Source organism: Nicotiana tabacum, chromosome 11, assembly GCF_000715075.1.
Source record: "Nicotiana tabacum cultivar K326 chromosome 11, ASM71507v2, whole genome shotgun sequence".
Taxonomy (NCBI): domain Eukaryota; kingdom Viridiplantae; phylum Streptophyta; class Magnoliopsida; order Solanales; family Solanaceae; genus Nicotiana; species Nicotiana tabacum.
In genome coordinates this window covers 119,798,664-119,811,711 of record NC_134090.1, presented here as the reverse complement: position 1 = coordinate 119,811,711, position 13,048 = coordinate 119,798,664, and positions in this window count along the sequence as shown.

Sequence of the window (13,048 nt, the reverse complement as noted above, 5' to 3'; positions counted from 1 at the left end):
TGAACTTATCAACACGGACCAAAACTTAGTCAATCACTCCCAACAGCCTCTTCATAGTATGATCGAGCATTTGTAACCTCATAGATATGGGTATTGGTTTCCCAATTCCTAAAGTTTTAAAAACTGAATAGGGCATCAAATTGATACTTGCCCCAAGATCACAAAGAGGTTTAGCAAACTCGGCACTGCTAATTGTACAAGGAATCGTGAAAGCACTGGGATCCTCCAACTTAGGAGCCATGGAATGAACAATTGCACTCACTTGATAAGTGACGTTGATAGCTTCAAAATTCATTGACCGCTTCTTGGTCACAAAATCTTTCATAAACTTTGCATAACCGGGCATTTGTTCCAAATCTTCTAGCAATGGCATTGTAATTGAGAGACTCTTCATCATTTGAATGAACTTCTTGAATTGGTTCTCACCATTTTGCTTGGAAAGTCTTTTAGGATAGCGATGTGAGGCTTAGGAAATGGTGCCTTAGCGTTTTGCACTACCAACTCCGGTATGTCAATGATGTGCTTTCTAGATGGGTTCACCTCCTCTTGAGTCTCTTCAACACTATCATCAATGTCAATCCGAACCTCATCATTTTCTTGAACAATATTGTTTGGCATTTCCTCCTCTTGTATCACTTGGTCATCATCCACAAGTCGCCTTTCATTTGAGGTGGGGGAATTCCCGCCTTTTCCACTTCTTGTGATAATTGCCATAGTATGTGATCGTGTCACTTGGTAGTGCACACCTAGGACAAGAATTTAGAGCTTGGGAGATTTGCCCTATTTGAACTTCAAAATTGCGGATTGATGTGTTGTGTGAGGCAAGTTGGGCATATGAATTGACACTATTTTCCATCATTTTCTTAAACACATTCTCAATACAACATATCTCATTATTTGAAGAACTTGAACCATAGGAAGGATAAGGAGGTGGGTTGATAGGTTGTTGATATATTGGGGGCCTTTGAAAACCTGACCCCAGTTTCCTTGATTGTTTCCCCAACCACCTTGATTGTTGCCTCCCCAATTTTCTTGGTTGATTTCACTCCAATTTCCGTGATTGCTGTTATTATGCCAATTCCCTTGATTGTTATAACTCTAGTTATCTTGGTTATTTTGTGGTCTCCATTGTTATTGATTGGAGCCTTGGAAATTATTCCTTTGCCCTTGAAAGTTATTCACAAATTGAACCTCATTTTCTTGCTCATGATAAGAATTATCTTGATCAAAAACACCATCATCTTGCACATAATTTTTCTCTCGGGTTTGCATTTATAGACCCTTGGTCCTCTTTTTGTTTATCAGCATATTTACTCCCTCTATAGCATGAACTTTCTTAAGAGCTTGCATTTGATTTATTTGGACATTTGCTAGTTGAGTCATGGTTGTTGTCAATTCGGCAATGACTTGTCTATGGTCTTGCAACTCTTTGTAGAGGTGTATCATATTGGGATCACTTTGTGGAATATTATCTAGGGATTGCCAAGATGATGATGTTTCCACCATCTCATCAAGAATGGCACATGCCTCCGCATAAGGTGTTGTCTTAAAGCTGCCACTGGCCAATTGATTGACCACACATTGGTTCGTATAATTCATACCACGATAGAAAGTTTGTTGGATCATGTTGTCAATCATATCATTGTTCGGGAACTCCTTCACCATTGTCTGATACCTCTCCCAAATCTCATGCAAATGTTCATTGGGCTCTTGTTTGAAAGCCAATATTTCATCCCTAAGAGTAGCCATATGCCCGGGAGAGAAAAACTTAGCAATAAACTTTGCCACCAATTCATCCAAAGTATGTATTGAATGATTAGGCCAGTGTTCCAACCAATCTAAAGCTTTACTCCGTAAAAAGAAGTGAAAAAGCCATAGCCTCAAAGCATCCTCGAAAACATTAGTTTGCTTGATCCCCCAACACGTATCCACAAAGCCCTTCAAATATTTATAGGCATTTTGATTTGGCAAACCGGTGAAAAAGCCTCATTGCTCTAGCAAAGTGAGCATCACATTGGTAATTTGAAAGTTGTCCGCCCTAATAGGAAGGGGTACTATTGCACTAGCATAACCTTCATTAGGCAATATTTAGTATTGTGCCGCTTGTGGTTGTGGTGGTGGAGGTGTGATAGTACGGGCACGTTTTCTTATTGACCTCGGCATCGATGATTTGGTTGTGGCACGTAAGGTGCTTTATCAAGTTGTTACTCCTCGTCATCCAATTCCCCTAATGGCATATTTTCGAGCTCATTTTTCACTATTTTCTACCTATGATTTTTTCAACAAATAAATAACACAGAAAGAAAAAAGATATTTCAAGAACATACTCAAATATATAGCTAACACCGTTAAAACTCCCCGGAAACGGTGCAAAAAATTGATCCACGTCAATCCGCTCTCATTAGTGAGTGGAAACGGTCAGTGGAAGAATAGTAACCAACAAGATTCAGGGTCGATTTCCATAGGGAATTTAATACGGGTGTTAGGGTGTACACTTGATGATAGTACGTGAAATAGCTCAATTGCACTTCCAACATAGAGTTTATTGTTTTCTAAGTCTAAAATTAACACTAACAATTGTAAACTAATTAGAAGAAACTAGAAAGTAGGTAATTATTTTTGATGTTTTTATCAAATGGGAAAAGGCTAGGGATATAACCTTCAATAGGTGATAACCTAATGAGTAAATCACGTTAATGCTTGTTTTAGTGACATGAGCGTATTATAATTCCCAGCTCTAAATTACCCACTTAATACCTCTCGGTTATAGAGTGATTTTGCCTACATTGGCTTTCTCAAGCCCAATTGGGTATCGATTCAAAGAGTTGATAATGAGCTCAAGTCGGATTTTCCATATCTCTAGTTCAAACCCTTTAATTAGACTAGCCAAAACCTTAACTAGCCCAATTTCTTGTAAGCCAAGTTTTCCTAGACTAAGTCCCTCTTTCTCAAGTAAGAACCAAGTCAAATAGACATGTATTTGCAACCATTAATACTAGAAACAATGCATGAACAAGGCTAAATAATAAATACCAGTCATAAATAATTATTAAATTAATTACCCATAAGGTTTACACACTAGGGTTGGTTCACAATCCTAGAGAAAATCCAGCTACTCATGCTATAGAGTGAAGAAAACAAAGAAGAAGAACTAATTAAAGCCATAAGAAAAGATTAAATTGATAAAACTAATGTTTCTTCACCCAAAATAATCACTAATTTCCTAAAAATGTAAAATATAACAGCTACAACTCAAAAATATTAAAAACTTGCCCTAAAAAGTGTTTTTCGTCTATTTATAGTGCCCTAAAATTTGCTATCAAAAATGCCCTTTCGAGAGGTTCTATGGCCGCACAATTCCATGTGCGGTCCGCACTTTGCTTGGCTTCTTCAGATGGATAGATTCTGCAGCTGCACAATTCCATCTATGGTTACACTTCAGCTTCTGCAGGCACACTTTTCCGTTTGGGTTGCATTTTTGCAAGGCTTCACACTTGATCTTTTTGCACATTCTCTAAACTTTTTGAATTCTTGTCAGTGCGACCAGGTTCTGCGGTTTAGTGTGCGGACCATATTTCTCCAATAATCCTCTGAGCTTCAAGTACCAATTTTGCGGCCGTAGATGTATTTTTGTGGACCGCACTTTGGCCTGCCGCACTCCTTCTTGCTTTTATGAGTTAGAAGACTCCTTTTTGAGTTAGAATTCTTTGTTAAGGCCCAATTCTCCAACATGCCTGCAATTTGCGCAATTTTATTAGTTTTGGGAACTAGAATCAACACTTTCAGACTAAAACTAAAGCAAGAAAGTACTAATAAATGGTTAAAATCCACACTTATCAACAACGTTTGTTAATCATTTATAATCCTTTGAACTTACTCGGCTAACTTATAATCAAATCTTATGTTTTTGTAAAAGTATAAATGCTATGTTTGATATATTCTTCTGACCGGCTTATCACGTACTCTTGAATTAGAGGCTGTATAGTCTATTTCTACTCAACTTAGCCAATTTACTATAAGTTCCCCATCACTTATCCTCTTATTCCCGTTACACTGATTATACTATCATTATAATGCCTTATCTTCTCCATATTCTCCTAAACCTGAACTTTTCTAATTCACTTCATGCTATATCACTCTATCAACTCATTTCCGGGTTAATCTCTAGGTCTATTTACTCTTATCGCTTCCCTATTCACCCCTTTTTTTCATTTTTCTCCTATATATCTTGAATCTCTATTACGCTACCATACTTTAGCTTAAAACAATCAATTATTGGTATATAGATCTTCTTAAATCTCCATTTATCTTACGAACACCATAGACTTTCTTACACGATCCTAGAAGCTAATTACGGAAACACTAAGTCTCTTGATCGTAACTCATCTTATACTTACTATGCGAAGCTAATGGAATGGTCTTACTTTGAACTATTCACCTAGGAACGGAAATAATCGTAATTTACTCGCCTCACTTAACTGACTCATAACATACGAGCATACTAATATGCTCTCGGCTTAACCATTCACTCATAATGTTATTTTTGGATGTGTAATGATTCACCTTAAGTTAATACTAGTCCTAACTGGTCCTTACAATTCTTATTCTTTAACATGAGGTCTTATTTGGTAACAACATATATAACAATTTCTGATTTCTATCTATAATATTACATAAAGGAAACAAGGACATACCTATATCCTTATCATGCGATGATTCTAATCCATACTGATCCTCTATAGGAGGAAATGCTGCGGAGGATGAAGATGCCATAACACTCCTCCTTACCCTACAATAACAGTCTTACATCATGTGACATGAAATTCCGCACTAATAATATACACTAATGCCTGACGACACAAACCTAGGCATGCTTTCCCAATCTGCCTACAGTAAGGTCTAGATGGCCCTGGCTAGCTCTGGTCTCTCTGTTGATGGGGTCCTAACACTTGTGAACTCTGACTCGGTCCTATTAGCAACCTCTGGTCATATATTGGTCCCTTGGCTAGACTGACTAATTGTCTAGAGGTTTGTGGTACCCTATCACTCTAGGATCCCCTATAATGCTGCCTGAACTCGCCCTCTTATTTTGTCCACTATCTCTACCCTGATTAAGTTGGCGTTGTTGTTTTTGCTCCTCCAAAACTTAGGCAACGACATGAATTCTTAAAATGTGCATATTCTGATTCAAGGATGCCACTGCACATTGACCCACTAAGTATGGCTCTAGACCCTACACGAATCTGTGAACTCTATTTCTCATGGAGGCCACTGTAGTCGGACCATACCTGGCTAACGAGTCAAATCTAAGCTATATTCTCTAACACTCATAGTTCTCTACTTAAGGTCTAAAACTACTCAACTCTAGACTATTTGATCTTTATCGGTAAGTAATGATCTAAAAATTCCTTGGAAAATTCCTCCCATACCGCTGGGGTGCATTCTGGCCTCGAGATCGCTTCCAAGCATCGTACCAAAATATAGACACATCCCTAAGCCTATATGCTGCTAACTCTATCACCTCTATCTCTATAACATGCATGACTCTGAAGTTTCTATGGAGCTCATCTATGAAAATTTATGGGTCCTTGTATGAATCTTATCCTGTAAATTCAGGGAGGGGGTTAGATTAAGAAACTCTCGTACACTCAAACTAGTCGATATATATGAAGGTACGGCACCTAAAGTTTCTCTACCTACCGTTGTGCCTGTGCGGCTACTCTCTAGGTCAATAACTATACTACTTCCCACAATTTCTGCTCGAATGCACCGGATAAGGATGTTTGGGGTACTGGAGGTACTAGAACTCCTCGAAGCTCCTCTAGGGATGATAAAGTTGGGCGAATCTGAGATGTCAACCCATGCTAGGTCTCAGTCTAACTACCATCTACTGGTGGTCTACTACTAGGCCCCTCATTAGTAGCTTGATGAACCACTGTCATTTTCTTACCTATCGTCACTTATGTCAACATATAACAAAACATAGGTTACAATAAAACTTCTATGACTTAAGCACCCCTGTACAGTATATATCAATGCAAGTGACACTCAACTTCCTATGACTCAGCTCTATGGCACGATTTGGAAATGAAATAAAGGAAACCAATTCTAAATGCCTTGTAGCTTCCTATTTATAAAATATGATGCACAACACACTTATAAATAAGACTCTACTAGACACAACTTTGTAGACTCCCTGGGACACAGACCTGCTATGATACAACTTTATCACACCCCAACCTAGGTGAGGTGGACAAGAACTTAATGCCTTACGTACGTGAGCGATACATTACGTAAAACTAGTAAACATACCACATTTCCAACACCTGCAATAAGTAAATCTCAAACATATATAACACCATGTACATCACAAAATTAAATAACCTGTAAGGGTCTACAAAATTTAACCAAGGAATTTAAGGTTTTATGGTACTGATGTAGACTAATGGGTACGAAGGTAGTAGTTAATCTTCGCGGCGAGCAAGCTCATCGCGGCATGGAATTTTTGGGTTGTAGAATGCATTGAAGATTTGGTAAAAAGTTTTGGCAGAAGAATGCAATTATGTGGTCAATTTCATGACCGCAGATCTGATCTGCGGGATACATACCCATCGTGGAGTTGATAAGAAAAATTATTGAATTTGAAGGTCGTTTCTGTGCTCCATTATGAAATCGTATATCTATTTTGCGATCCTCACTTCCATCACAGAGTTAGCATGAAGAAATTCAGAGGGTGATTCTGCGGCCCATTTTGTGGCCGCACAACTGGTCTGCGGACCACAGACCTAGCCGCAGACCGGTCCATGCCAACCCAATTTTTGAAGTCAATTTTGCAGTCCCTTATGCGTACCGCATACCTATTTTGAGGTTCACTCTACGATCGCAGAGTTGGGTTCAGAGGGACCATCTTTGTATTTTTATAAGCCGACCCCATTTTGATTAAAAGCCTTTGGGGCTCATTTTGGAGCATATATATATGACGATTTTATAGAGAAGTGAGAGTATCTTAGAGCGAGAGGGAGAATACCAGCCATTATAATCATCCATTCTTGGCCCAATCTTAAAGAATCATGGAACCCACTTAGTAGACCATCATCTATTCGGGTGACTTCTTGTCATACATCATCCATACAAGTTTGTTTAGAGTCTAAGTAGATTGTAGAGTTGGGGATAGGCCATGCATGTGCCAATAGGATGAAGTATTTGGGCTTGTTAAACAATTTCGAGTAGCTTCTTGTGGAAATTGGTTGAGGGAGAAAGGGATTACCATTGTAGATCCTTGCATTCGATTTTTGCATAGTAGGTGTTTGACAAAATTTCCAAGAGAGTTATATCATAAGAATTCTTCTAATTATTATCCAATGTTTCGCTATCTTCCTTTAGATTGATATTTCTAGAAGTGTCGGGACGTTGTAGTAATCTAATAAAAGCTCAATAAAGGTATGTTGGCTAAAATTCTCTCTTAGAATCAAATTCCATGATGTCCCCGTAAGTTCAAGTATGGTTGGCCTAGGTTCCTAATTTTCATGTTCCGAGTTGTTCCTAATAGATTTGATTATCCCAAGTAAGCATTGTATTGAAAGATGCATATACTCAAATGTGTTTCAATTGCTCCAATCACATTATGCTCTCCCTTCGGTAATGTGTTTAAGTATGGGTTATGTAATTAAATGTTATTACTTCAATTCGTGTTTCAAATAAAATTTATTATACCAAATTGTGGAACAAAAACCCAATGTGCTTAAGACTCATATAGTTCATATACATATCAGATATCTATTACCAAATGCCCATATTGTTGATAAATTACAACAATGTTCGGAAGTAGAAGAAGTGAGAGCGAGATATAAAATGTGGCCATGGTTGTTGTAACTAGAGCATATGGTTTGAATTTGTATTTCAATTATAAATCACCATGATCTCCTTTATAAGAGTTTCCAATGTGCTTTGAGTTCTTATTTGCCCATGAGTTGAAACTGTGCATTGCCTTTTTAGAGAAGTATTTCAAATCAAATGGGGTATTAATCATTTATGATTTAAACTTGTGCTTCAATTGCTAGTCATTTTGCTCCATTTTTTGGAAAGAAATCTATTGTGTTTAAAGCCTTCATTACTAATGAACCTAAAGTTGTGATTTTTGAAATATTCTATATGTTGATGTTTGTGATAATGATCCTTGAAAGTAAAGAAATGAAAGTGTGGAATATGAAACACGGCCAATGTGCAATGAATGAAGAATCACATGTATGGCCAAGGGAGCCAATGAAATAATAATGTTGTGAGTGGTTGAAAGTACTAATAAAACAATATATGGTGGGAAAGGTTATGAGGTGAATGTGCTTGTATTTTCTATTTCCTTCGTATGCAAAACAAAATATGGTTGGGAGTATCATTAGCAAACCGAGGAAGGCTAGGTTAAAACGGCCCACACCCGAAATTACACCTACCGGTGTAGGAGTGCATTGTGATTATTCTCCTTAATTGGGATGAGATTATTTCCCTTAATTGGGATAAAATTGATGATACTGTGAATTGAAAGCGATAAAGTCAACCCACACGACATATGTGGGAAGGCGGCCTAGCCGAACGGGTGGAGATCAGATACACTGTCGTGTTCATGGTGGTTCCTACTCTTGGTAACACCTTTCTTTTTCGTATCACCTATCAATCCACATTGTTCATGGAAATATGGACTAGCCGATCGGGCATGATTAATCTCTATGCTAAAAACACGATGGTATATTGGTGCTAAAGATCTCCCAAATAAAAATATATATTATTTACGTATTTTGAAAATTATTATGTTTTAACTTGGCATTTGGATATCATTGATTATTACTTGTTGTATCCATGATTTTCCTTTTCTTATATTGACATTCTGTTTCGAAAGAGGACATTTAGCTTTACATACTTGTACTATTCCATATGTACTAATGTCACTTTTGCGGGGGTGCTGCATCTTCAATGCATACAGGTGATTCGTTAGCAGGCAACTTTGACCCTCGTTAGCAGTTACCCTCTATTGAGTAGGTTTTTGGTGAGCCTTACTCTATTCCGGGCCTTATGTCATTTGATGTTGTACTTTTTGTTTTGAGGTATAGCCGGGGCCTTATCACCGGCACTTCCATACTACTCTTCGAAAGCACTTAGAGGCTACGTAGACATATTATGGATGGTGTTTGATGTTGGGTAATGAACTAGATGTATTTGTATTTGGCAAACATGTTTTTCCTCGTATCTATAAACTTGTAACAGTTTGAAAATCTTAAATGAATATCCTTTGAGTAATGGAAATAGAATAAGGAACACTTTACTCTTCTCATATCTATCCCTTGTTATTGATTCTTATATTTCTAATGGGTAAGGTTGAGTGGAAGTCATTAAGTAGGCTTGCTTGACCGAGGTATCTCGGTTGAGCATCGGTCGCGCTCCTCGAGGTTGGGGCCTGACATAACGTTTAGACTCGACTGCACTACAGATAAAATGGAGTCTCGGTAATCAACTGCTAGATCTGAGTCTATATACTCCAAAGGTCCGCCAAAATAACTACTTGAACATACAGCATCACCGGCAAAAAAAACATCACTACAAAATAATGCGCCGAGTATGCAAGAAAACAAAATAATCATAAAAGATTACCTTAATCAAAAAAGAAAATGTTGATGTGGTGACATGAGAAAACATGTCTCAAGATCACCTAGAAATCGAAGATCACATTGTAGCACACCTTTTTTTTTCGCGGAGTCCGGGTTTCGACATTTCAGGATAACTCCTTTCCTTTTGGGGATTAGGTATGAGATTTGAAGAGTCGTCACCTAACGGATTAAGGTGCGTTAGGGCACCTAGAGCAAATAACTTATGAACTAGTTTACATTACCAGAGGTTGGGTAAGGGCTCGAAATTACCTTGAGGGGAAGGTGTTAGGCACTCCTCAAAGTCCACAATGGTGGGTCCCGGCCAAACTCAATTTAAGCAAATTAGTCTTATAAGGAAATAAAGCGGTTTAAACAAATAGATATTACTTTTAAAACAAGGAGTGAAGGAGGTCCTAGGTTTTTTAGCCTATAGGATTACTTCTGTGCAATACTTGGTAATCGTTCCTAAGTTGGGGTGCTACACATAGCATTAGCGCACATGTCATCATTTCCTTTACTACCCAATTACCACCCCTTATCAATTATTACCTAAGCGTTCTAATAACATCCATTGCGTACCTTATGTGTGCACTACCCATGCCTTACCTCTAGCCCTGGAGGTGTTTAAGGCCTCTATTTAAGCGGTTCTAGACTCACCTATGTTGTTTAAAAGGAGAAAACAAAGCGACAAACAAAAGTCAAGTAAGAATGTCACATAAAGAGCAATTAAGTGGGCTCATATTAACCTCCACAAGTAGATAAACAAATGCACGCTGTTCAAATGAATGATCTTAGGATCCTATAGGCAGGATATCTAATGGATATAAATAGAATATACAACAGTTTATTAAGCGAGTAGACGAGTACATATCAGTTGCCCACTGATTTTCGTTAATACTCTTAATCCTGGGATACGTCAAAGAAGCAGTATTAGTTTTTAGACCCAGAATTTAATTAGCCTACAAGTTTGCCTAAGTGATTGTCGAGCATAACTCTATAGACATGGCATTTAAGCTGTAAATCGACTACTAATTTTTAATAGGCAGATTTTATCTTAAATCATATAGGCATGCTTTCTAAATGCAGAAACTGATTTCTTTATTTCCTATAGGCATGATTTCTGAATGCAGAAACTGATTTTAAAACCCTATAGGCATGGTATCTATAATTGTAAACATATAGGCATGATTTCTAAGTGCAGAAACTGATTTTTGAAATACTATAGGCATGGTATCTACAATTATAAACCTATAGACATGATATCTATTAATCACATGTGGAGGTGAATTTTTTAAGTGCATCGCCAGGAAAATTTTGTTAATCAAACAGACAGAAACCTATGGACATGGTCACTAGTGCACGTTGAGTTGAAAATACATGTAGATCCTATAAGCAAGATTTCTAATGCACAGAATTAAACATAAAGTCCTATAAGCATGGTTTTTAACAGGATCAGACGATCATAAAATCCTACAGGCAGGATCACAGTACAGTATCCACATAGTGCAATCAGCATAGTTAAGTCCTATCGACAGGATTTCTACCCAATTTCAATAGGAGATATAAGAATAGACCCCCCCAGCTTTTACTAATAACCCCATATCTGTTTATTATAGAGATTATTACAGTCCAATATTAATAAATTACACAATAAGAATCATTATACTATAGGGAGCCTTAACAGGCTTAATATAAACCTGAGAGCCAGGCCTTCAACACAACAGTCTTGAAATAGTAGTAGGGATCCACAACACCTCAAGCTAGGCTTCTAGTGTGTCAACGTTCTCAAAGTGTCTCAAAGACCTCTGGCAATAATAACACTAAACCCATATGTTCAATACAGAATTCATAAAAGATTGGAAAACTAGCCCCAATGTGTCAGAGCTCAAAGGAGTCTCAGTGACCCTAGGCAGTACTCACACTAGGGGTGGTAGGAACCTAAAGGGCTAAAAGTAGCAATTTGAAAACCAGTACATAGAATGTAAGGGGGGCAGTTTTTAGAAAATAGTTTAGTTTTATAAGCAAATATATTTAGGCTATAAGGTTTGCAAACAGAGTTGTACAAACAGAGTCCATACTCAGCACATGATTCAGGAAGATTGGTATTTGTTTAGACTGGATACTTATATCAATGATCACAAAAAGCAAGGACACTTGAATTAACAAATAGAGTTAGCCACATTACATGTTTGCAGTATCATGTTTAGAACAGGGAACATACAACTAAATTAGATATGGTTTCACATAACTTAGTTTAATAACTATCACTAGGTGGAATCATATAGACATATATTGAATAGAAAGCTTGTTGGATTTTGAAACAACTAACCAAACAAACATATAATATAGGATAACCAGAACTAAAACTCTCTAGTTTAGAAAGAAGTAAACAGAAATCAAGGGCCAGGCATGCTAAGGTAAGCCTACCACACATAGAACAAAACAAATTAACAGGATTTGAGGCATACTAGTCATGGAGAATGCAAGCATAAAACACATGGCAAACAGAAATTAATCATATAATCATATGGAACAGCAATAACTGAGGCATAACATGTGATAATAAAATGACCAGGAATCATGTATCAAATAGGAACATGTTGAGGTATATAATAGACTGACTACATAGTATATAGAATAGAACATGGTAACAGGAATTGAGGCATACTAGTTAAGCGAGCAGTAAACAGGAAACAGAAGGGCAAACAGAATCATATTGAAGTCTAACTATATAGCGTATAGAAGAGAACATGATAACAGAAATGGAAGCATACCAGTTAAGAGAGTAGTAAATAGGAAGGTAAAGATGAATGAAATCTAAGGGTCTAGCCTTGGCTTTCAGCTGGCTAGACAATGCAATGAATCAAAGAACTGTAAGTATGTAAGTATATATCAGGGTGTGTTTGTGAGTATAGATGTCTGAGTCTGAGCGTGTGTGTTCATATGTTTTTTTTTAAAAAAAGAATGGTGATGTTATGTAGCATTTAACAGAGTAGAACAAATAAGGTAAAGGAAATTAAGAGTTCACAAATAAGGTATACAAATCATTCAATTAATTAATTAAGGCTAAACTCAATCAATTAACATGATAGGATCCGGAAAGACCCATTAAATTAGGGAAAATCTCATACGAAATCAATTAGCGGACAGAATTGAGGTTTAACAAGGTAGGAAATAAGTCATAGACCATTTATAGGTTAGTCAGAACAAATCAAACCCAGAAATCAAGCCAATTGCATAATTCAGGAAGGGAGTACCAATTATAAGTCACATATAGGAAAGAATAAATAAAAATCTCAGAAAGATACCCATTTAAAAAAAATAGAAAAATACAATTTCAAACCATAATTGAGCAAGTAACCCAATTAATATGTTTATTTAACAGAGCCAAAATAAACAGCAAGATCAGTGAG